The sequence below is a fragment of the Podarcis muralis genome, chromosome 4, assembly GCF_964188315.1.
Source record: "Podarcis muralis chromosome 4, rPodMur119.hap1.1, whole genome shotgun sequence".
In the NCBI taxonomy this organism is placed as follows: Eukaryota; Metazoa; Chordata; class Lepidosauria; order Squamata; family Lacertidae; genus Podarcis; species Podarcis muralis.
In genome coordinates, this window is record NC_135658.1 from 5952355 (window position 1) to 5978995 (window position 26641).

At 49.6% G+C, this 26641-nt stretch overlaps 1 protein-coding gene and 1 pseudogene across 1 annotated transcript in view; both read right to left on the minus strand.

Annotated features, from left to right (window-relative positions):
- STARD10 (StAR related lipid transfer domain containing 10) overlaps window positions 1–26641 on the minus strand; it is a 67882-nt gene that overhangs the window by 22941 nt on the left and 18300 nt on the right. The window lies entirely within an intron of this gene.
- LOC114595506 (fatty acid-binding protein, adipocyte pseudogene) lies at window positions 15872–16831 on the minus strand (annotated as a pseudogene).

Genomic DNA, 26641 nt, shown 5'->3' on the forward strand with positions numbered 1-26641 from the left:
ACACACAAACACAACACACAGTCCAATTTTAATTATATCTGCACATTACACTCAAAGATTTAAAACGGGCTCTCAATGGAAAAATCAAATAGGCACCACGGATCAGACAAAAGATTTCTACAAAGTGCTACTACGTTAGGAAATCCAAGTGCTTTCAGCCTCAAATGATCAGAAATTTAACTTCTGCAATGCAATTTTGTTTCCTCCTCAGAAGCATATTTCAACACAGTCTCTGCTTTCGCCCAGAGATAAAGATTGTTGTTCAGTAAGCACAGGGAGAGGCCTGCTGGGTCAGACTAGACCAGAGGCTTATCTAGTGCAACTTCCTGTTCCAGAAACTCACAAGCAGGACACGAGTGTGAGGCACGCTCCCTACATCTAGGGCAGATAAAAGTATTTCTTCACGCAGCCATGGAGAGCCCTTTCCTCCTCCCAGAATCTGTCTGATCCTCTTTCAAAGGCGTCTAGGTTGGCGGCCACCCCTGTGGCAGGAAGTTCCACAGGTTAACTATGTGCTGTTTCCATCGCTCTGTCCTGAATGTTACTCCAGTCAATTGCCATCCCTGTGACCCAACTACCCTAAGGAGATGAGCAGAGCCTGGCTCCTGGGTCAGGGGGGCAAAGAGCTCCTCATCTGCCCCCCCCGACCTCTTCAAAGAGGACTCAGCCAACCAGGTGCCCCCGTGGGAAACCACTCTCTCCCCTCCAGTGGTTTCCAGAAACTGGGATTCAGAAGCCCTGCTGCCTCCGAGGTGGAGACAGAGAGCATAGCCATCGTGGCAAATCTCCATGAATTGCCATGAATTGCCTAATTCTCTTTTAAAAGCATCCCAGGCGGTGACCATCCCCACCTCCTGTGGCAGTGAGTTCCACTGTTTAACTGTATTGTTGGTGGAGAATTAAAAACGGCTTTTGCCAATGGTACTTAACTCCGGTAAAATTGGCTAAAATTTACAAATTAAAATCAAACACCTGTTGGAGATGCAAAAAAGAAATAGGAACAATGTTTCACATGTGGTGGGAATGCCGACCTATTAAACAATTTTGGAATGAAATTTATGAAGAACTCAAAAAGATGTTTAAAATATCCTTCAGTAAAAAACCGGAGGCATTCCTTTTAGGTTTAATCACCAACGATATTCCTGACAATCAAAGGAAAGTATTCCTTTATGCAACAACAGCTGCCAGGATGCTTATAGCAAAAAACTGGAAAGGGAGAAATATTCCATCAGTGAAAGAATGGCAAATTAAATTTTGTGAATACATAAATCTGGCACGACTCACAGCATTCATAAGGGGACAATCGGACCAGAAATTATTAAAAGAATGGGGATGTGCCAAATAATATATGAAAAAACATTGTTCTGGAGTAAGTATATATGCAATGAATGATGCTTTACAGGGTTAAAGAAAAAGAAAAATGGTTTTTAAAAAAAGTACAAAGATGGAAGTAATCTATATTAGACACAACATTACAGTAAGAGTAAATTTTTTGAGGTCTTAGAACAAAGGAAGAAAGTCAATATGTGTATATGTATGTAATAACTAGATTAGAATGATATGGTTTACTTCTGTAGATGTGTGCCTTTTCGATTTTTTGTTTTGTTTTGTTTTGTTTCCTCTGTTGTTGTTTTTTTGTGTGGTTTTTTCCCCTCATTCTTTTTGTATGTTCCGTTTTTGTTTGTTTGTTTGTATAGTATTATTTTGGATTCAATGTTTGTAATTTTTGTTATGATTCTGCATTGAAAATAAAAAAAAATAATAATAATAAAACGGCTTTTGCTGCAACACAATGACCCCTCTGGAAATCTTCAGGGACCTGACTTTATTTTCATTTAAAATGCATCTCTGGGTTATTTGTGGGGCATAGGAATTCATTCTTCTTCTTTTTTCTTTCCCCAAAATATAGTCCGTCCCCCCACAAGGTCTGAGAGACAGTGAACTGGCCCCCTGCTGAAAAGGTTTGGTGACCCCTGGTCTGATTCTTTTTCAAAGCCATCCTCGTTGGTGGCCATCACTGCCTCCTGTGGCAGGGAGTTCCACAGCATTATTTACCGTATTTTTCACTACATAGGGCACACCGGAACATAGGGCGCACCTAGTTTTTAGGGGGGGAAATCAAGAAAAAAAATCTTATTCCCCCCCCCCCAGCCCCAAAGAGCAGTGTACAGGCTGCGCGCAACCTCTCCCTACCGGAGGGGTTGCGCGCGGCTATGTCACAAGCCAAGGCAGCCAGCGGGATGGATCCCGCTTGCTGTTTTGGCTTCCTCTTTAGCCCCACGCAACCTCTCTCTGCCGGGAAAGGCTGTGCGAGGCTAAAGAAGCCATAGCCCCGTGCAGCCTCTCCCTGCCGGAGGGGTTGCGCGTGACTATGGCACAAGCCAAGGCAGCCAGCGGAGGGGTTGCGCGTGGCTATCCCTGAAGCCTGGAGAGCGAGAGGGGCCGGTGCGCACCGACCCCTCTCGCACTCCAGGCTTCAGCGAAAACAACGAGAAGCCTTTGGAGCACGGAGGGAGTGCTCTCTCTGCGCTTCGGAGGCTTCGGGTTGCTATCGCTGAAGCCAAGGAGCCTGCATTCGTTCCATAGGACGCACACACATTTCCCCTCAATTCTTGGAGGGGGAAAAGTGCATCCTATAGAGCGAAAAACACGGTATGTGCCTGAAGAAGGGCTTTGTTTTTCCCGTCCTGAATCTTCCAACCTTCAACTTCCTTGGAGGCCGACGAGTTCTAGTGATATGAGAGACGGGGGAAAACAGCTCCCTATACACTTTCTCTCGGCCAGGCATCGTTTTATAAACTTCTATCATGTTGTCTCTTCCTCGATGTTTCTCTCAACTAGAGTCCCAAATGCTGCAATCTTTCTTGGTTGGGGAGTTTCCTCACAGGGGAGGAAATCGCTGCATCTCCTCAAGGAAACTTTTCCAATTCTGCAATATCCTTTCTGTGTGAGGCAGCACCTTTTCTGAGAGCGACCAAAATGCCGCAGGAGTTTTGCAAGCTCCTGAGTTCTCCAGAGCTCTCGATTGGGCAAGATGTTGCACAAAGCCAGGGGGGTGCAGGGTGGGAGTCTGTTGTGCGTGTAAAAAAAGCTGGCTGTTGTAGCCATGAGGTGGGCTTGTAGACTCAGCTGCAAGGTGGAGACTGCAAGCTAAGCCCCTCTCAGGCGCCGAGATTATCAGGCTGCACGCCTGGGATTCTGGGATAAAAGAACCCTCCACCTTCGAGTGTCTGGCTTGTAACCCAGAACTGTCTCAAACTGTAAAGGAAACTCAGAGCTTCCCAGGGCAGGCAAAGAGCAGATTTAAAGAGAAACACGGCGGTCTTTAACTCAGCAAAACCAGGGACTGATTTTGTAGGCAGAACTAGGCAAAAAGAGTCAATGGAAGCCAAACTGTAGACAGGGAAGTTGGCTTTCAGATGGAGAGGTCAAAATTAGAAACAGAATTGTTAGAACCCAATACTAAGAATTTGTCAAGAATGTATAACCTGCTGCTGAAGTGGAATACACAAGATGAAATGGTTAAGTCAGCCATGATTAAGTGGGCACAAGACATTGGTCATGACATTATGTTTGCTGACTGGGAACAGTTATAGACCACCGGTATAAAGTTTATGGCATGCAATGCCTTAAGAGAGAATATTATGAAAATGATTTACAGGTGGTACATGACTCCAGTCAAGCTTGCAAAAATCTATCACTTGCCCAATAATAAATGCTGGTAATGTAATGAGACTGAAGGAACTTTCTACCACCTTTGGTGGACATGCCCGAGGATTAAGGCCTTCTGGGAAATGATTTATAATGAAATGAAGAAGGTACTTAAATGTACCTTTCATAAGAAACCAGAGGCTTTTCTCCTGGGCATGGTCGGCCAATTGGTGTCAAGAAAAGATAGGACGTTTTTTATGTATGCTACCACAGCAGCAAGGATTCTTTTAGCAAAGTATTGGAAGACACAAGAACTACCCATGCTGGAAGAATGGCAGACGAAAGTGATTGACTATATGGGATTGGCGGAGATGACCGGCAGAATCCGAGACCAAGGAAAAGAGACGGTGGATAAAGACTGGAAGAAATTTAAAGTTTACCTTAAGAATTGTTGTAAAATTGATGAGTGCTAAAATGTCAAGGTTAAGAAAATATAGAATTACAGCTGTAAATTGATTAAGTATGAGAAGAAAGGGGGGGAAAGAAAATGAGTAATCAGTCAATTGAAGTGAGGGGTTGCTGAAGAAATTTTGAAATAGGGATACAGAAGGGGGAGGTATGGGGAAGTCGGGGAAGTAAGGTTTATGAAAAGGAGGTTGTGAAATTATACGTGTTTATATGTTTGTGTGTTTATGTATTGTTTATTGTATTGTTTTTTATTTATGTTGGAAAACCAATAAAAATTTATATATAAAAAAAAAAATGGAAGTCAAACTGTAAAGTATTACCTATTGGTTGGAAGGGATGCAACACTTAAAATTTTTTTTGCAAAGTCCATCTTCAGGTGATGAGAAATCACCTTTCTGTGGTTGCCAACAAAGAACCGGCCGGCAGAGAATTTGCTGGCATCCGTCCGTCTCGGGAGACAAGGGAGAAGTGCTCCTTTGGGGGTGAAGGCAAACTGTTGGACACCTGCAGCACCTGCTGTGGCTGTAGAGACCGATAGGGGAGAGAGATGTTTTGTTGCAGCTGGGGCAGAGGAAGGCGTCCGGTTGTGCTGCTGAAGATGCACCCAGGCATTTATTCTCTCTGCGCTCCTCCCAGAGGCCATTCCTCCTCTGGTCACTGCTAGAGATGAGCAACCCAACTGACTGTCTCCAGGCACTGCAGTCGTCCGCAAGGGATTCCCACATGGCGGGGTCAACATTGCCAGTCTTCGTGTAACGTTTGCAGACATCTTCATATTGCAGAGTCAGTCTGCCAACGGGGCTTGCGCCTGAAGCCAGCTCCCCACGGAGAACATCCTTGAGGATCCTGCCGTCTTCCGTTCTGTGGACATGGCCAAGTCAGTGCAGAGAGTGCAGAGACAGCAGTGTGAATAGCCTGGGAATGTGGGCTGAAGAGAGCACATCTTTGAAACTCTGTCCTGCCCTGCGATGCCCAAAACTTTCCTGATGCAACACATGTGAGAGGCATTGAGCTGGATGCTCTAGCACAGAAAGCCTTTTCCTGAATTGGTCTCTGAACTGATTTTTTAAAAAATAGGCACTTTCCCCCACCTATGGTGGCACTGACCACAAGGATTCAAATTATGGACAATGGTTTGCCAAGAAATGACCAAAATCCCTTAAAACGCCCCATTCCAACTTCATCGCAGCTTTGCTTGTTAAATCTATGGGGCGACCCACTGAAAGGTTTCAGCTGCCAAAACCTCATACAGTCATACCTCGGGTTACAGACACTTCAGGTTGCGTTTTTTCGGCTTACGGACCACCGAAATCCAGAACAGTACCAGAACAGGTTACTTCCGGGTTTCTGCGGTTGCGCACGCACAGAAGCGCTAAATCACACTTTGCATGTGCACAGAAGTGCCGAATCGCAATCCGCGTGTGCACAGACACGCAGCTGCGGGTTGCGAACGTGCCTCCTGCACGGATGACATTCGCAACCCGAGCATCCATTGTATTCCCCCAAAATGAATGCAGGATTTGCAACTTCTGTTTTGTTATGAAAAATATGTGGAGTTTAGCATTAGCTGGGGGGGAAATACGGTAACTCATAAGTTACATGTTACCAAACAATGGCAGAGGAAGCCGCTCGGGCGCCTGGGGCGGAGCGGGCTGAGGGTGAGCTGCCCATGGGGTGGTGCGCACCGTGAGGCCTCCAGAGTCTGCCTGCCTCCTCCCACTCAGCCGTCCTATAGCTGAGGGGGAGGCAGCGGGCAGACTGTTTGGGCAGTGCAGAGCCTGCGCGCGTCCATGCCACCACATCTCTCCTAGGAGAGACACTTGGCTCGGGCACACTGCAGGCCCCGTGGTGAGTGCCACCCGGCATTTTGTCACACACACCCCCAGTGGTGACACCCGGGCCGGCCCACACACACCACACACACCCTTCCTCTGCCCCTCTGACCAAAGGCTCAGAGGACCTCAGAAGATGATGTTTGGTGGAATTTTATCTCATGTGCAACAAATTTAGAGACACAGGCCTTTCTCCCTACAGTGAAACATGAAAATTGGCTTCCTTAATGGCCTTAAGTACTTCCTCATCCATAATATTCAGTCTCACTCAGATATACTGTGCTGGTTTTTGTACTTCCGCTCTTTTGATTTGGGCTGCCTCAGCAGCTTTCGGGGTGTCCTGGTTTTTACCTTTCGAAATACGGCAACCCTGCTTTTGATTGTATTGATTTGTTTGGTTTATTTCAGGAACTTGGAGATCAATGGGCAATTGAGGGCCAAGACAGAGCCCCCCCCCCCCCCCGCTTCCCCACTGAATATTCAGCAAGCAGGATGAGGCTGCAAAAATGGAGTTTTGGCACCCAAACCTGAAGATGATGAGAATTTTGAACATCCCTTGTTTTCTCCTCCCTGCAGCCCCGGCACACACAAACACACACACACAGCTCCTTTTGCAAAAGCACACTGCCTGTCAGATGCCGGCAATCGTGGCAAAGTGGGTCTGTGGATCCATTTCCAGGCTCTCTCATTATTAATCAGGCCTATCATTTTTGCCGGCTTACAAGCCGAGCCTCTAAATATTTCATCAGCCACCCGGAGTCATTTCTCGCCGCCCGCCCGCCAGAAGACCGCTGAACAAAGGAGGCTGCGTCTCGACCCAGGAATCCGCGGGACGGAAAGGTCTGCAGCCCCGAAACCTGATGCGCAACACCGATACCCACAAAGAGTCCCACTCCTCCTCCTGGACCCACGGCAGCGCTTGGCTTTCAAGGGGGCCTTTTGTGAAGGGGATGAATTGCACAGACCTGCCATTGTGCCCATTTCAAAGGCGCAGGGGCTCGTTTTTCCACTGCACCAGGTGGAACTGGAGAAGCGCTTTTTGCACAAGGGAGGCACAAACAGCACTGAAAAAAGCTAGGGGGGGGTCAGATATTGGGGGGGTGACAAGGCTGGGTGCAAAGGCAGGGCAAGGAGCAGGAAAGGCACCAGACATCCTGCTATGCATTGCAGGTTGGGGGGTTGGACTAGATGACCGCTGGGGTCTCTCCCAGTCCTATAGTGGGTGATTGAGCGAGCGGTTGCCGAACAACTCCAGGCACGCCTGGAAGAAGCGGACCATTTGGATCCCTTCCAGTCGGGATTCAGGCCTCATCATGGGACTGAAACTGCCTTGGTTGCGCTGGTTGATGATCTCCGGCGGGCTAGGGACAAAGGTGAGAGCTGTTTCCTAGTTCTGCTGGATCTCTCAGCGGCGTTTGATACCATCGACCATAGCATCCTTCTGGACCGTCTTGAGGGGCTGGGAGCTGGGGGCACTGTTATACAGTGGTTCCGCTCCTTCCTCCTGGGCCGTGTTCAGAAAGTGGTGGTGGGGGATGAGTGTTCAGACCCCTGGGCTCTCACTTGTGGGGTGCCTCAGGGTTCTGTCCTCTCCCCCATGCTTTTCAACATTTACATGCAGCCGCTGGGAGAGATCATCAGGAGGTTTGGGCTGGGTGTTCATCAGTATGCGGATGATACCCAGCTCTACCTCTCTTTTAAATCAGAACCAGTGAAGGCGGTGAAGGTCCTGTGTGAGTGTCTGGAGGCGGTTGGAGGATGGATGGCGGCTAACAGATTGAGGTTGAATCCTGACAAGACAGAAGTACTGTTTTTGGGGGACAGGAGGCGGGCAGGTGTGGAGGATTCCCTGGTCCTGAATGGGGTAACTGTGCCCCTGAAGGACCAGGTGCACAGCCTGGGAGTCATTTTGGACTCACAGCTGTCCATGGAGGCACAGGTCAAATCCGTGTCCAGGGCAGCTGTTTACCAGCTCCATCTGGTACGTAGGCTGAGACCCTATCTGCCTGCGGACTGTCTCGCCAGAGTGGTACATGCTCTGGTTATCTCCCGCTTGGACTACTGCAATGCACTCTACGTGGGGCTACCTTTGAAGGTGACTCGGAAACTACAACTAATCCAGAATGCGGCAGCTAGACTGGTGACTGGGAGCGGCCGCCGAGACCATATAACACTGGTCTTGAAAGACTTGCATTGGCTCCCAGTACGTTTCCGAGCACAATTCAAAGTGTTGGTGCTGACCTTTAAAGCCCTAAACGGCCTCGGTCCAGTATACCTGAAGGAGCGTCTCCACCCCCATCATTCTGCCCGGACGCTGAGATCCAGCGCCGAGGGCCTTCTGGCGGTTCCCTCATTGCGAGAAGCAAAGCTACAGGGAACCAGGCAGAGGGCCTTCTCGGTAATAATAATAATAATAATAATAAATTTTATTTATATCCCGCCCTCCCCAGCCGAAGCTGGGCTCAGGGCGGCTAACAACAATCAAATAACCAAATAGTTGAATAATCACACATTCTAAAATATTTCATTATAAAATTAATTAAAATCAAATTGATGGCAACCAAAATACTGTGCAGGTTGCCAGAGGAGGGGGTCAGGCTGCGCCCCAACCAAAGGCCTGGTGGAACAACTCTGTCTTGCAGGCCCTGCGGAAAGATGTCAGGTCCCGCAGGGCCCTAGTCTCTTGTGACAGAGCATTCCACCAGATTGGAGCCACAGCCGAGAAGGCCCTGGCTCTAGTTGAGGCCAGCCTAACCTCTCTGAGGCCTGGGACCTTAAGGATGTTTTTATTTACCGACCGTAGGTTTCTCTGTGGGGCATACCAGGAGAGGCGGTCCCGTAGGTACGAGGGTCCTAGGCCGTATAGGGCTTTAAAGGTTAAAACCAGCACCTTAAACCTGATCCTATACTCCACCGGGAGCCAGTGCAGATGGTATAGCACCGGGTGAATGTGATCTCGCAGCGAGGACCCCGTAAGGAGTCTCGCTGCGGCATTCTGTACCCGCTGGAGTTTCTGGGTCAGTCTCAAGGGCAGCCCCACGTAGAGCGAGTTACAATAATCCAGTCTGGAGGTGACCGTCGCATGGATCACAGTGGCTAGGTCAGGGCGAGAGAGATAAGGGGCCAACTGCTTAGCTTGGCGGAGATGAAAAAATGCCGCCTTTGTTATAGCTGTAATCTGCGCCTCCATAGAGAGGGAGGTATCGAAGATTACACCCAGACTCTTAACGGACGGTGCTGGCACCAATTGCACCCCCGCAAGAGATGGGAGTTGCCCCCCCGATCCCATATCGTCCCGCCCCAGCCAAAGGACCTCTGTCTTCGCAGGATTTAACTTCAACCGGCTCCCACGTAACCATCCAGCCACAGCCTCCAGACATCTGGTCAGTGTGTCTGGGGCCGAGTCAGGATGGCCATCCATCAACAGATAGAGTTGGGTGTCATCAGCATACTGATGGCAACCCAGCCCGAAGCTCCGGACAAGCTGGGCGAGGGGGCGCATAAAGATGTTAAAAAGCATCGGGGAGAGAATCGCACCCTGAGGCACTCCACACACCAAGGAGTGGCGCGATGACAATTCCCCCCCAAGCGCCACCCTCTGTCCCCGACCAGAGAGAAACGAGCGCAGCCATTGAAGGACTGTGCCCTGGATCCCCACGTCGGCAAGGCGGTGGTCCAGGAGTTCATGATCGACCATGTCAAAGGCTGCTGACAGATCTAGAAGAATCAGCAGCCCCGACCCACCTCGATCCAGCTGCCTGCGGAGATCATCTGTTAGGGCGACCAGAGCCGTCTCGGTCCCATGACCAGCGCGGAAGCCGGACTGGAATGGATCCAGAGCAGATGTTTCATCCAGAAACCTACCAAGCTGTTCAGCAACCGCTCTCTCAATCACCTTACCCAGGAATGGAAGATTCGAGACCGGGCGGTAATTGGATAGATCTAAGGGATCTAATGATGTTTTCTTTAAGAGCGGACGCACCACCGCCTCCTTCAGTTCCCCTGGGAATGTCCCGGTGCCAAGGGACAGATTGATGATATCCCCTAGGGGGGCCCGCACCTCGTCTGGACACGCTCTAATCAGCCAGGACGGGCACGGGTCGAGAGGACAAGTGGTGGGCTTTCCAGCTCGGAGGAGTCTGTCCACATCGGCTGGGGATATCCGGTCAAAGTGGTCCAATACTGGACCCGAGGACAGTCGAGGGGCCTCCAGTTCCTTTATTGTATCGAAATTGGCGGGGAGGTCATGGCGGAGCAACAGGACCTTCTCCGCAAAAAAGCTCGCAAATGCCTCACAGCTGTGTGTCCAATTGTTATTTAAATTTGGCTGTCCTTCGAGGGACGTTAAAGATCGAATTATACTAAATAATTGCGCCGGGCGAGAGCTAGCGGATGCAATGGAGGCCGAGAAGTAGGACTTCTTAGCGGCCTTCACTGCCATCTCATAGGTTTTCATAAAAACTCTATAGGATGTTCTTGAAGCTCCGTCGCGGGCACCCCGCCATACTCGCTCTAGCCGTCTGAGGTCCCGCTTCATTTTCCGGAGCTCCTCGGTAAACCAGGGAGCCCGGTTTCTGCGGGGACGCAGAGGGCGCTTAGGTGCGATCTCATTGATGGCTGCCAGGAGCTGGGTATTCCAGCCCTCAACAAGCTCAGTCAATGAGTCGCCAGGGGGAGCAAGGTCCCGCAAGGCTTGACGGAATCTATCAGGGTCCATCAGCCTCCGCGGGCGAGCCCAAATCGGCTCGCCACCCAAGCAGGGTAGGGGTGGAACGTCAATCCTGGCTTTCAGAGCGTAGTGATCAGACCATGGCACCTTCATCGAAGGAAACATGATCACATCTATACCGACGCCAAAGATCAAATCCAGCGTGTGGCCTGCTTGATGTGTGGGGCCCGAAACAAACTGGGAGAGCCCTAGTGTCGCCATGGAAGACACCAGGTCCAGAGCCTGTGAGGAAGGAGTGGCATCAGCATGGAACCCTGTGGAACGCCCTTCCAGCAGATGTCAAAGTGATAAATAACTACCTGACATTCAAGAGACATCTTAAGGCAGCCCTGTTCAGGGAAGTTTTTAACATGTGATATTTTATTGTATTTTTGGTTTTTATGGAAGCCGCCCAGAGTGGCTGGGGAGGCCCAGCCAGATGGGCGGGGTATAAATAATAAATTATTATTATTATTATTATTATTATTATTATAGTTCTATGATTCTATGGCCCAGGTCCAGACCAACACCCTGGCTGGCTCCTCTTGCCCCTTTTAAGGTAATAAGAAAAGCCTGCTGGATCAGGCCAATGGCCCAAGTATCCCAGCATCCTCTTCTCCCAGGGGCCGACCAGATTCTCCCATGGGAAACCAGCAAGCAGGATTCGAACACAAGAGCCCTCTCCCCTCCTGCGGTTTCCGGCAACTGGGATTCTGAAACACAGCTGCCTCTGTGATAGGAATTTTGAGGTCTTAGATATATGTTAAATGTTCATAAGTGTACCAACCAAGCACATACATAGACCAGCACAGGAAGACCGACCTGGAACCATTTTTGATTCTCAAACTGACCAAATGTTTTCTCTGCAAGGTCAAAGGAAAATGGAAAAGCCTCCTCATTGTCTTTTCCTTCACAAATCCTGTATTAAGGGTATGTCTGTGTATGAATAGGGTGAGCCTGTGACCTGGCTCAGGAACTAAGTATTTATCATTACAAAAGACTGGTATCTGAAGAAGTGTGCATGCACACGAAAGCTCATACCAAGAACTAACTTAGTTGGTCTTTAAGGTGCTACTGGAAGGAATTTTTTTTGTTTTGACTATGGCAGACCAACACGGCTACCCATCTGTAACTGGAACTATATAAGAGCTTGTGTGCCATTGTTAGGTTCCCTCCTGCCTCTTGCGTGTGGCAGTGAGCTCCCTGTTGCAACAGATCAATAAAGACCAGGCTTACTAGCTGCTTTGCTTCTCAATATTCTCTGGTTGGCCTCTGTTATTTTCTCCTACCAATAGGGAACCTACATAAGAACTCTATACGGGCTCTTGGGCACCCCATAAGGGGGGGAAAGGGCAGATTTTTGTTTACAACACCTCCAACTGCGGAGACAGAGAATAGACATCCTGGCTAGTAGCCATTGATAGCCCTCTCCGCGAATTAGCCAAATCCTCTTTTTAAGCTATCTGAGACTTAACAATGTCCCACTGAGGACAGTCAGCACTCGCGCTAGATGGCTATGGGATGGATGCTGCCTTCCCACGGTCTTCGCTAGGGATCGGCGGCTGCCACAAAGGGATCCTGCAAATACGTGGAGAACCCAAAGAGGTCTGACTCAGCGGCAGGTTCTGGAGGGATGGTTCAAACCCAGCCGAGCTGAGAGTAACTTCCCAAGCAATTTCTCCCTCCTCTATATGACACCCTTTTATATAGCCATGTTCAAATATATAAAAGGATGTCATCTAGAGGAGGGAGAAAGGTTGTTTTCTGCTGCTCCAGAGAAGCGGACACGGAGCAATGGATCCAAACTACAAGAAAGAAGATTCCACCTAAACATGAGGAAGAACTTCCTGACAGTAAGAGCTGTTCGACAGTGGAATTTGCTGCCAAGGAGTGTGGTGGAGTCTCCTTCTTTGGAGGTCTTTAAGCAGAGGCTTGACAACCATATGTCAGGAGTGCTCTGATGGTGTTTCCTGCTTGGCAGGGGGTTGGACTCGATGGCCCTTGTGGTCTCTTCCAACTCTATGATTCTATGATTCTATTCTATGATTCAATTGCTGATAATATGATGTTCGCCTTCTTATCTCCAGCTTGGAATGCCACCTACTTCCTCCTCAGGTGGGGTACCGACAGATGGCCCATCCCAAAATAGCATCAATATGGCTCCAGGAGCGACTGTTGATTCTTGACTGTGAAATATCAGCAACTGAAACTCATTGACATAAGATGCGAAATGGGGATATAAATACTTGGAGAATGCTCAGCAAATTTTCAGCCGCCCCTGTTCTCTGAGCTGCCCCTCACCCTGCCCCAAAGAGAGGTGCCTTCTCACACTGCCCCACAGGGGCCTAGGAATTACCCCCTGGCCTGCCCCAGAGGCACCATTCGCCTGCAGAGGTTGTGGGCAGGGCTGCTGCAACAGACAGTTGTGCAAGCTTTTGGGAGGCAGAGTCCTGAGAGGGCATCAGAAGAGGGAGGGAAGGAAAGCGGGACAGAGGCCAGTGTTGTCCGCAGCACCCTGACCATCATTCAAGGCACCCCAGGGTTGCTTCCCTGCATTATCTGAGCTGCTTCCCTGCATTATCCACTAGGTGGCAGCACTGTAGATTTTATGAGAGCAGATCTAATGACACAGAATAAAACCCTTTTGGTACCTATAAGAACAGAGTGCATCTGGGTAGGCAACCTAAGGCCTGGGGGCCGGATCTGGCCCAATCGCCTTCTAAATCCAGCCCGTGGACATTCCAGGAATCAGCGTGTTTTTACATGAGTAGAATGTGTCCTTTTATTTAAAATGCATCTCTGGGTTACTTGTGGGGCATAGGAATTTGTTCATTTCCCCCAAAAAAATATAGTCCGCCCCCCCCCCCCAAGGTCTGAGGGGCAGTGGACCGGCCCCCTGCTGAAAAAGTTTGCTGATCTAAGCACCACTGAATTATTATTATTATTATTATTATTATTATTATTATTATTATTATCCAACATGATGTGGTAAGTAACTGTAGGACTGGAAGAGGACTGGGGGCTCCCCTCCGATGTCTCACTTCAACAGTGGCACACAATTTCCCTTGGTGCGCCTCAGCCTTCCCTCACCTGGTGCATTCCAGATGCTTTTGAACTACAACTCCCATCATCCCCAGTTTGCTCGGGGCTTCTGGGAGCACAGCTGAAGCTGAGTGCTACAAATGCAGTTGCCCTCAGATTATCCCCCCCCCCCCCCGCTAGCAGGCAACCTAGCAGTGCAAAAAGTGCAAGTAGATAAATAGGTACCAGTCCGGCGGGAAGGTATGTGGCGTTTCTGTATGCCGGCTCCCTCGGCCAATAAAGCGCGATGAGCGCCGCAACCCCAGAGTCGGCCACGACTGGACCTAACGGTCAGGGGCCCCTTTCCCTTTTTTAGCAGGCATAGTTCGACACCTCTTGATTTCACACAAAGATAAAATCTGTCAGATAAAATGTGTGGTTAACTAAAAGTAAGAAAAGCCCCTCTGGGTCAGACAACAGGGGCATCTAGCCTGGCATCCTGCTCCCCTGGGTTGCCCACAGGATGCTGGCCTGATCCAGCAGGCGCTCAGGCCGCTTTCGAGACCCAGCCATCCTGCCTGCCCACCGTCTCCGCAGCAGCGAGGCCTCTAGGGGTCCCCACGGCTGCCTTTGAAGCCAGGCCCGGCTTCTCCGTGCCAATTAGGCCAGCGAGGAAGCAGGAATACATTTCCATCGATTTACATTTTGCTATTTGATCTCATCTGGGAAGCCTTCCCTTTGATCCCCGGGAAAAAGCCAGCCCCTCTCCGCCAAGGAACCGATTGGCGAGATGCTTGCTCAAAACACCCGACAGCTTATCTGCCATTACGCCGAATAAAAGCAAACCTCTATTTTCCTGGCTGGCTCCTGAAACTCATATGGGGATAACCTGCGCTTGTTTCGCGGGAGACGGAGAGATTACGCCACGGATGCTGCAGCGCCGCTTGCCCTCCCCAAGGAGAGGTGCGCAGCTTTGGCTCCAGCAAGCCATCTGCACGCCCTCGTCACTCCAATTCAACACATTTCTTCACTTCCTTGACTGAGCCGGACGCTAAGCTCCTTGAAGGCACAAATCCCCCTCTTTTCCAGATATTTTTGGAAACACTCGGTCCTGCCGCACGAAAAGGTGCACTCTGGAGATTTTACTTTTCTGGACTAAGCGGCACAGGATTGTTCTCTGCAGTGGGTTGACAGCGGCTGCGCTCCTAACCAGAGCCAGCTCCGTGGCCTGGACTTGCCAGCACGTGCACAAATTGTAGGGGGAAAGTGGATTTTGCAGAAGCTGGGAGGACACCGTACTGACTTCAGTCTCACAACTGTAATGATAGGGGATAAGAAAAGCGAAGGTTTTGTGCAGCCTTAAGACGACAAACCCCACATTCGAAAATTACCGTATTTTTCGCTCCATAAGACGCACTTTTTTCCTCCTAAAAAGTAAGGGGGAATGTCTGTGCGTCTTATGCAGCAAATGTGTGGTCGATTGCTGGCTCCCTTTCCGGCCTCTTGCCCAGGCCTCCATTTTTGAATGTTCTGCAGACGGAGGCTGTTTGTTTCCCCAGCGACAGGGGACTGGCTGATTAGATTATCTTTCTGGAAACTGTAGAAATGGCTCCCATTCCTTTCCTAAAGAAGCTGCAGAAGTGTGAGTTGAACCCCATAAAAACAAAAAAATTTCCCTTTGCAAAAGAAGCAGTGCAACTTTGAGTTGATCCTCAAAAAAGGGGGTTTCCCCCTTTCTTCCTCTAAAAACTAGTTGCGTCTTATGGAGTAAAAATACAGTAAATCCCTCGACTGAGAACATAGGAGTCTGTTGGATCAGGCCAGTGGTCCATCTAGTCCAGTATCCTGTACTTGCAGTGGCCAGCTAGATGCCCCATTGGGAACCCCCAAGCAGGATCCGTGCGCAAGAGCAACTCTTTCCTGCTGTGGTTTCCAGCAACTGGCATTCGGAAGCAGTGGTGCCTCTGACCGTGGTGGCAGGGCAGAGCCATTGTGGCCAGGAGGCATGGACAGCCCTCTCCTCCTCCATGAATTTGTCCAATCTTCTTTTAAAGCCATCCAGGCTGGTGGCAGGGAGTTCCACTGAGGGAAACCCAGTCAGATGGGCAGGGTATAAATCATAAATAATAATATTAATAATATTAATAATAATAATAATAATAATAATAATAATAATAATAATAATAATAATAATTATTATTATTATTATTATTATTATTATTATTATTATTAACTTTATTTTTTATTCTTTTTCATTAAGCCCCTTGTTGAATAGTCACAATGCTTTTAGGTTGAATACTGTACACAGGTTCTTGGGAATAGTTCTAGCAATACCGTCTCAGTTCTTTGGAGAAAACAACTGCCTTGTGGGGCTCTGCTCCCCGAACCAGCTAACTCTCCAGTTTCTGTGTCCCATTAACCACACAGGGAAAGGAGTCTGTTTTCATGCTTTCTGGTGCAGATAAGGTTGTTCATTTCACACTCCACAACCAGCTTCCCATCTGCTCTTCGTCTTTTTGTTGCAGTCTCTTTTCTCATCCCATTTCTGCAACTCATCGAATGTCCCATCGTCTAATGCCACAACGCTCTTTATTTTCCTGTCATCTGTGGTGGTCTCATCAAACTCCCCCCCCCCCTTTGAAGGAAATCTCAGTGTTTCTTAAACTGCTTTCTCTTTTGATGCTTCTAACGTCTCCATTGTGACTGACGATCACGTTGGACAATGGCAACACCAGCCATCTTCTTGGTGGCAAAGTCTGCGCCAAGTTCTTTCAGATAGTCATCAAATTTTTCAGTGGAAACCGGCTTCCAAGTTCCCAAAAACTGTTCCCGCATGATGTAGGATTAACTAAGCCTCCTGAAGAACTTCTTACAAGTTCGACTAAGCACCACAAAGAGCACAGCACCTCATGGTCATCTACTTAATGGCTTCCACTGAGCCTCTTTGGAAGGTCAGCGGTTCGAATCCCCGCAACAGGTAGTGTCCGACTCTTCTTGAACCCATGGACCAGAGCACGCCAGGCACTCCTGTCTTCCACTGCCTCCCGCAGTTTGGTCAAACTCATGCTGGTAGCTTCGAGAACACTGTCCCATCATCTTGTCCTCTGTCGTCCCCTTCTCCTTGTGCCCTCCATTTTCCCCAACATCAGGGTCTTTTCCAGGGAATCTTCTCTTCTCCTGAGGTGGCCAAAGTATTGGAGCCTCAGCTTCAGGATCTGTCCTTCCAATCAGGGCTGATTTCCTTCAGAATGGAGAGGTCTGATCTTCTTGCAGTCCATGGGACTCTCAAGAGTCTCCTCCAGCACCAGAATTCAAAAGCATCAATTCTTCAGCGATCAGCCTTCTTTATGGTCCAGCTCTCACTTCCATACATCACTACTGGGAAAACCAGAGCTCATGGCTACCTCTGACTGTTTTTGCTGCCACACAGGGGCCAGGGTGCGGGAGAAAGAGAGGGAGAAATTGCAGCTCTGCTAGCCATGTCATCAAGGCTGGACCGCAGGTCTCCCGAAATACTTAGCTGGCATCGCTGAGCAAGGAAGAGAGAGCCGTTTTTAGCCTCTGACGTAAAGTCAACCAGTAAGTGCACTTTAGGGCAATTACATGGCTTTCAAATCGAAACGAGTGCCTGGAGTATCCCAAAGAGGGTAAGAGGATATCTTGCCTGTTTCTCCGCGCTGACGCCGCTGCAATCATAACAGCAGCAGCCTTTGGTTCAGGAGAAATCAGCCTTTGAGATGCAGGATTTGAAGATGGCTATTCAGCACTGCTGGGAATCTCAGGCAGGGAGAGCGGTGCTGTCACACTCAGGTCATGAGAACATAAGATGTGCTCGACGGATCAGGCCAAAGGAGGCCCATCTTAGTCCAGCACCCTGCTCTCCTCACGGAGGACATGAGCGCATGGACCAGGATGGATAAAATAAAGTCGCTCTTTATGTGCCACTGACAGCTCTCTCCTCCGAGAACCTGTCTGATCCTCTTTCTTTCTTTCTTTTAATTGTCTTTATTGATTTAAAAGACAATCATACATTACAGATGGGTACAGCAGAGTTGAACCCGAAAAGAAAAGAAAAAAGATAAAAAGAAAGAAAAAAGAAAGAAAATACTTAAAAAGAATTAACAAGAACAAAAAGAAAATCAGTTTAAAAAGCCAATTACTTATATAGCATCATATCTTATCCAATAAAGTCTTCTGAGAAAAGCTTCCAATCGTTCTCATTGTACTTTTTATGTTATAATTTTATCGCACAGCTTGTTTTATAACATTTTCTATTTATTCCTCTAAGATGTTTGTTTCATTTGTTTATTATATACAAGTATCATTCAATTCTGCTAGGATAATATCATTATTACAAAATATCCTTATATATTCCTTGAATAGTTTCCGTTCTCTGTTATGCTTTTTGGTTCGGGGCTCCCCTGACTTTTCCAGTCAGCTTTGCTAACTGAAAATACTCAATCGTGAGTGTTTGCCAATCTATTATTGTTGGTGATCCTCTTTCTAAGCCACCCAGGTCAGTGACCCTCACTGTCTCCTGTGGGAGGGAGTTCCACAGATTAACGAGGTGCTGCATGGAGAACGACTTCCGTTCAAGTGTCCCAAAAGCTCCTCCGTTCAGTTGCCATCCCTGTGACCTGACTACCCGAAGAAGAATCTGGTTCAGCACCCTGTTCTCAGAGGCGCCAACCGGGAGCCTCTTGGGGGAAGCCCAGAAGTTGCACCCGAGTGCGAAAGCATCTCTCCCCTCCTCAGTGCAGAGGCTGAGCTGGACCATGATGACTAGTGGTTAGATCTCGCATGCAGGCTTCCCACTGGGGCAACTGGTTCACCACGGTGGGAATAGGAGCCTGGACGAGAGGAGCCCCCGTGGGCCTGATCCAGGAGCCAGGCTCTTCTTCTGATGCTCTTAGGCCTATCCTTGGGTGAGCAGTTCTGACTCCAAAGTTACATGGCTTTTAGCAGCAGACAGAGCGTCTGTGACAGGTTCCTGGGAACACCAGAGAGCCATCAGAGAAACCGAGCGCAGTCGTGCCACACTTGGCTGCTATTTTTATGCTCTTAGAGAGACGAAGTGTTGGCACCTTGATCCGTTTCATATGCACAGGTAATTGTGTCTCGCTTCGCAACAGCTGCTGGAATCTGCACAAACCGCTCCATGTGTTCTTGGCAGGGAATTAAAATTGATGGTTTCCTACTAATACCACTTTTTTAAAAAACCCACCTCTTCTTATTTTAATACTTATTCCTTCTGACATCCCAGGAGGAGATTCAACAGCCCTTTTCCCAAAGCTGGTCCAAGAAAGGTTGACGTCCCTCGTTCGTAATGCATCAGAGCATGGAGCTGATTGTGCCAAGGTTGCAGGTTCGCTCCCCGTACGGGACAGCTGCATATTCCTGCAGTTTCCAGTAAAGGCTTTGCTGCCTCTGACTTTCGGAGACAGAAAACAGCTATCATGGGCAGCGGCCTTTGATCAGCCTCTCCTTCTTCATGAATTTGTCTAATCCTCTTTTAAAGCCATGCAAGTTGGTGGCCATCCCTGTCTCCAGTGGGAGGGAGTTCCACAGTTTAACTCTGTGCTGCATGAAGATGTCCTGAATCTTCCAACATTCAGCGTCCTGGGATGCCCCTAAGTTCTAGCAAGAGGGAGAAAAACATCTCTCTGTCCCCTTCCCCCGAGAAAACCCGGTTGACGTTTGCTGGGATTCAGCGGCAAACGGCGGGTTTTCCCGCAGGGAAGCGGCGGGGGGAAGCGAAGTGTGTGCTTGCCTTTTCTCTAAACTTAAAATGTTTCGACCTTTCTTCTTAGGGAAGCTGCTCCATCCCCTCCATCATTTGGGCGGCCCTTTCCTGAACCTTTCCCCCCCAACTCTGCAATGAATTGTCGCCAGCAGCCACTTCTAAATGGCAGGCAGCAAAGGCTGTTGCCTCCCAGTTGCTGGAGACGCCAGGAGGGGAGAGTTGCTCTTGCGCTCGGATTCCTATGGTGAGAACAGGATGCTGGACTAGACGGGCCCTTGGCCAGATCCAGCGAGGCCCTTCTTATGGTCTTCTGTGAATGATGAATCAGCGCAGCTTGAAGGACAGCTGTGCCCCTTGCTTCCTCCTCCTCCTAGTCGCCCATCAGCGCCAGCCGTGTGGCCAACTCTGCCCTTGGGAGAGAAGACCCAACGGCAGCCAGGTGGCAGCAGTGGCACAGCAGGGGAAATGGGCAATGGGGCCGGGCAAAGGAAGTTTCTGTCCCCGCCAGTCCTGCGCAGGATGCATGCAGCAGATCCGGGTTCTTTGCAGAACAGGGCAAGGAATCGCTCGGCTGTGAGTCAATATTGACTCTCTAGCGAGCTGGAAGATGACAAGGAGGAGAAAGCAGGCACACTGGTGGCAGGCACCGATTTCCAGGCTGTAGTTCAGCGGTAGAGCACCGCTTTCCAGGTGGCTTCAACCACTGCTGGCATATCCCAGTAGGGCTGGGAGAGACCCCTGTTTTCCAAAACCCCGGAGAGCCCTTGCCAGCCAGTGTGGACGAAGCTGAGCTCAATGGGCCAAGGGTCTGACTTGGTAAATGGTAGATTCCTATCACCGAATCATAAACTCCAGCCCCATTGCAATGCAGGGGTCACAGCTGAAGGTTCCTATGTTCCCCGTTAGTTATCTATTTATTTTGTGCATTGGCATAGGTGGTCTAACCCGATTTAATCCCCTGTGAGGCTGGTCAGGGTGAGAGGCAGTGGCAGGCCCAAGGTCACCCAGTGAGCTTCATGGCCAAGTGATGGCATCTGAACCCTGGTCTCCCAGGTCCTAGTCCGACACTCTAACCACTACCCCACACTGCCTCTCCTAAGATTCACAAGCCATAAGATTCATTAGAGTCACAATTTAGGGAGAGGGCGGTGACTCGGTGGTAGGTCACCTGCTTGGCCTGCAGAAGGTGCCTGGTTCGAGCCAAAGCGTCTCCAGGTAGGGTTGGCAAAAGCGCCCCTGCCTTAAACCCCAGACAGCTGCTGCCAGCCTGTGTCACACAATACTGACCCAGGTTAACCAGTGGTTTGTCTTGGTATAAGACAGCTTCCAGTGTTCCTAAGCCTCAAATCCCAAATCTGTTCTGGCATCTCAGGCTTTCTGAGAGCTTCGCAGAGACTCCAACGCGACTCGGGACTTCCCAGTGAGCTTTGCAAGACCTCGGCCCCATGGCTGAGATATACAGTCCAGAACTGGGTGCGTTTGCCCAGAAGTGAGTCCCATAGAGACCGGCGGAACGTGGAACTGGGGAGTTGGACCCTGGACAGAGGGTCATCCCAACCTCTGTTCACAAACCTCCAAAGAAGGAGACTCCATTCCACTGAAAGCCATTGCACTGAAATGCTACAGAGCAGCAGCTCAAACACCTAAGGAAGACACAGATATACTGCAAAAGAAATGACGAGGCGGATGCCAAGATGAGCCAGGGTTTGTCTGGGAACACCTAGAAAGGACACATAGCCTTACCGATTCAGGAGAAGCTTCTCTCCTTGCACGGGGCAGCTGGGTCTTCCCGCCTTGCAGGGCGTTGGATCCTCGGAGGCCTTTCCAATTCTCCAATTCTCTGATTCTCTGATTTTCAAGCCCTCTTCGATGAGCCCCAGGCCCAGAGCGGAGAAGTGGTGCAACGCAAAATCCCCCGAAGCGATTTGCCCTCTGGAATCCACCTCGCACGGAGCCTGCTTTTATCCTCTTCAGCTGGAAGATGTCCACCAGCTGATACGAAGTTCTTGGCCCTGTGCTCTCCCTCCCTCATGCCAGCCAGCCATCGAGAGCCGGCACAAAGCTCTGAGTGCGATTCCAAAGGGGCAAGTTTCGTTTCCTGGGCTTTGGCTGCGAGAGGGGCCGACGGGAGCGCCATTCCGGGCTCCCTGCCTGTCACAGAATCATAAAATTGTAGCATGGGAAGGAACCCCAAGGCTCATCTATTCCAACCCCACTGCAGTGCAGGAATCTCAGTAGGTGGAAGGGGACCATCTATTCAGTCCAGCCTTGGCTACACAGGCCGGCAGCACCTCTCCGGGGTTTCAGGCACTGGGGATTGAACCAGGGTCCTTCTGCGTGCAGGGCAAGGGCTCTACCACTGAGCTAAGATGCTAGTCCTCATAGTTTTGAATGAAGGGTTCAACCAGGAACAGAGGGAGTTGCTGTATAGGGAGCCAGACCGTCGGCCTCTCTAGCCCAGTTTTGTGTACACCAGCCGGGATTTTAGATTAGTCTTTTCCCAGTCCTGCCTAGAGACTCTGGGGGTTGAATTCGAGGTCTTCTGCATGCAGCGGCGCTTAGCTGAGCCTCTCCAAACACTGGGCCTGAGAACAATGAGGTCCAACGGGTTGCATTCCACTTCCCAGCACACCCTGAGCTGCAAGGAGCAGAAGTCCCTGCCTCCTCTCCTTTCCACATCGTCACGGCCGAACCCAGCGACCAAGACATGTGTCAGGAGAGGTTCCCGACATCCAAAATGATGGCCCGTTTCATTTAATTACAGTTGTGGGCTTCACTTCTGAAGAGCGCTGCCAGGAACCACAGGGAGGGGAGAACGGTAGGGCGTGGGCAAGGCAGCGAAACGGCAAAGTATAGGTGTGCCGCTTGAAGATGGGCTGCTTGTTAAGGGGGCCTGGCGACGTGGCGCAGGATGCCCTCGGGCCTGGCGGCCTTCGGCTGGGTCTGCTACTCACTGGCAAGGCGGCAGCCTCTGTGCCCCTGCTCTGAACAACCCTGGAGGAATTGTGCTACCAACACCAGATAGACGTTTTCCTGCAATCCTCTCTCCATGTTTGCAGAGCTCTAGGAGGAGCCTGGCTGCAGGATCAGGCCAATGGCCCACCTAGTCCAGCATCCTGTTCTCACAGTGGCCGACCAAGATGCCTGTGGGAAACCCGCGAGCAGGATTCGAACACAAGACCAGTCTCCTCTCTTGAGGTTTCCGGCAACTGGTATTCAGAAGCATTGCTCCTTCCAACTATGGAGGCAGAACATAGCCATCCTGGCTAGTAGCCATTGACAGCCGTCTCCTCCTCCATGAATTTCATACAATTCTAGAGTCGGGAGGGACCCCAGGGGTCACCTAGTCCAACTCCTTGCAATGCAGGAATATGCAGGTGGCCTGCACAGGGATCGAACCCACAACCTGGGTTTTACCAGCACCGGGCATCTCCTTTCAAAGCCATCCTTGTTGGTGGCCCTTGCTGCTTCCTGTGGGAGGGAGTTCCACAGATTAATCAGGACTTCCTTTGCTCCTTCGTGAATCTTCCCGCATTCAACAAGTTCTAGTTACACAGGAGGGAGGGAAAACTCCCCCTCCGTCCACTTTCTCCTTGCCATGTTTGATTTTATAAATCCCATTGCCTCTTCCTTGCCTTTTCCCGGGACTGAAAAATCCCAAACGTTGCAAACTTTCCCCGCAGATGTGAGTTGCTCGCTCCCCTTGGTCTGGTCCACATCAACAGTCCAGCTAGGGCATCATTCTGGTTCTTCCGGATGAGTCTCAAGGCAAGAAGCAGGCATCACCAAGGAGATGACAGAAGGCCTTTCCAGGGCCTTGTCCTCATGGACTCAGAGCAGACTGGTTGGATGGGTGAGGACCATCTTCTGCAAGCATCTCTCCACGATCTTTCTTGTGGGCTGGATTTGCATTTAGGAAGGTTGCCCAGTTTGTTCAAAGGCTGGTGGTTCTGCCTCAACATTGGCAGAATCTGGGAAAACGGGTTCGGTGAGAATCGAAGCATGAGAAGGAGCAGGTGCAGAGCAGGGATGAGAGGGAGGGAGGGAATAGGAGGAAAGTTCATGAGAAAGAAGATATGGAAGAAGATATGGAAAGGTTCTTCTCCGTCTCTCGTAACGCTAGAACTTGCGGATATCCCATGAAGCTTCAAAGATTGAGGACACCTGGAAGGAAGTCCTTCTCCACACAGTGCACAGTTAAACTATGGCCTCGTCCCCAAATCCCCAACTCCGCTTGTCCCATGGCTGGAAAGAACAGGTCAGAGCGGTTTCCCCCTTGTCGCGCTCCGTTCCCAAAGGAAACCCACGATTCGTATGTGACAACGGCGGCAAGAGTCTTAATAGCGCAAGGATGGAAGAACGAAGAAATCCCAGCAAAAGAACTGTGGCGAGGAAAACTGATGGACTATGCGGAACTGGTGAAATTGACGTATAAATTATGTGAAAGGGACAACTGTGACTTTAAAGAAGAATGGGAACCTTTTACAAAGTATTTAAAGAAGCAACAAAATGAACTGATCTCCTTGGCAGGTTTTGAATAAACAAACATAAATTTATTATTGGTAACATAGGTAAAGGTAAAGGGACCCCTGACCATTAGGTCCAGTCGTGGCCGACTCTGGGGTTGCCGCGCTCATCTCGCTTTACTGGCCGAGGGAGCCGGTATACAGCTTCCAGGTCATGTGGCCAGCATGACTAAGCCGCTTCTGGCAAACCAGAGCAGCGCACGGAAACACCGTTTACCTTCCCGCCAGAGCTGTACCTATTTATCCACTTGCACTTTGACGTGCTTTCGAACTGCTAGGTGGGCAGGAGCAGGGACCGAGCAATGGGAGCTCACCCCGTCACGGGGATTCGAACCACTGACCTTCCGATCGGCAAGCCCTAGGCTCTGTGGTTTAACCCACAGCGCCACCCGCATCCCTCCTTGGTAATATATAGACAGACAAATTAAGGATCATTACAATTTGATAATATGCAGAAAATAACATGTCCTTATAAACCAGAGAGAGGAGCTGAGCGAAGTCCGGGAGGGTGGGTTTCTTTTAGGGAGGGGGGAGGGAAAATTGGGGGGGGGGATGAGGATGATATGTTTTTGATAAATTGTTATGTTGAAATTTTCAATAAAAACTATTTAAAAAGAAGAAGTAGAAGAAGAAGGCCCATGCTTGACCTTGCTTGGCCACCAACTTGGATGGCTTTGAAAGAGGATTGGGAGAATTCATGGCTGTTTCTGAATACCAGTTGCCGGAAATGGCAGGAGGGGAGAGGGGTCTTGTGTTCGAATCCCGATGGCGGGTTTCCCACAGTCATCTGTTTGGCCATAGTGAGAAGCGGACTCTGGACTAGGTGTGCCATTTGGGCCTGATCCAGCACGATCTCCTCCTCTTCTTTTGCTCTACTGGTTTACAATCTAGCCATGCAAAGGCCAGAGGTTTTTACACGCACGTAAACACGCACGTCCCTCCATCCAGTTCAACAGCAGAATTAAAGTCGGAGCAAAACCGCTGGAGGAAGTTGCAGAGCAGAGCCACTGAGGGGGTGTGGCCTGATGGAAAGGGGTGTGGCCAAGAGAGAGTCTCAAGGGCCAGAGAGAGACACCCAGAGGGCCACATTCTGTCTCTGGGCCAGAGGCTCTCCATTCGTGTTTTGGAGAAATGTGAGATATAGAGCATGGTGAACAAATAACAAAATGGTGCATGTATATTTTTGTTACACACTGAGCTCTCACTGTTGCACAAATCGAAACAAAATAAAATAAATTAAATTACATTTAAAAATTCCTTCCAGTAGCACCTTAGAGACCAACTAAGTTAGTTATTGGTATGAGTTTTCGTGTGCATGCACACTTCTTCAGATACACAAATGTGTGCATGCACACTTCTTCAGTTGCGCAAATGCGTAATTTAATCCCTTCAAGGTCTGAGAGCTCAAGGCTTCGGCTCAAGGCTGTTTCCATGAAATGCTGCCTGTCTCAGCATCCACAGAAATCATTATCCTAGCAAAAGGGTAGGGGAACTGTTCTCCAGCCAGCAGACACAAACTCCCACCCCACCCCCTTCGATATCTGTGAGATGCCAGCCTGATCAATGCCCCATTTCCAGCGCTGGCACACTTCCTGTACTTGAAAACTTCCCACGAAGGAGAGTCACCCACATTCCAAGGCAGCTCTTACCCTCAGAAAGGTCTTCCTAGTGTTTAGTCGGAATCTCCTTTCTTGTAACTCAAAGCCATGGGTTCGAGTCCTACCTTCCAGAGCAGGAGAAAACAAGCTTGCTCCATCTTCCATGTGACAGGCCTTGTGATATTTGAAGATGGCTGTCATATCAGTCTCCTCTTTTCCAGGCTAAACATACCCAGCTCCTTCAACTCATAGCTGTCAACGCTTCCCTTTTTTTTAAGGGAAATTCCCTAATTCCGAATAGGACTCCTTGCAAGAAAAGGGAAAAGTTGACAGCTATGCTTCAACTGCTCCTCATAAGGCTTGGCTTCTAGACCAGGGGTCAGCAAACTTTTTCAGCAGTGGGGGCTTTTTTGGGGGGGGAGAACAAATTCCTATGCCCCACAAAAAACCCAGAGATGCATTTTTAATAAAAGCAAATATTCTACTCATGTAAAAACACATTGATTCCCGGACCGTCCACAGGCCGGATTGAGAAGGCGATTGGGCCGGATTCGGCCCCCAGGCCTTAATTTGCCTACCCATGTTCTAGACCCTTGATCATCTGCACACCTATAGATACAATATAATTTATTCTTTATACCGCGCCCATCTGGCTGGGTTTCCCCAGCCACTCTGTGCGGCTTCCAACAAAGTATTAACATACAATAATTTATCGAATATTAAAAGCTTCTCTAAACAAGGCTGCCTTCAGATGTCTTCTAAAAGTAATATAGTTGTTTATTTCTTTGACATCTGATGGGAGGCTGTTCCACAGAGAGGGAGCCACGACTGAGAAGGCCCTGTAACCTCACTTCTTGCAGGGAGGGAACCGCCAGAAGGCCCTCGGAGTTGGACCTCAGTGTCCGGGCTGGACGATGGGGGTGGAGAAGCTCCTTCAGGTCTACTGGGCCGAGGCTGTTTAGGGCTTTAAATGTCAGCGCCAACACTTTGAATTGTGCTTGGAAACGTACTGGGAGCCAATTTCAGGACCGGTGTTATGTTGTCTCGGCGGCTGCTCCCAGTCACCAGTCTAGCTTCCAGCTTGACAACATCCT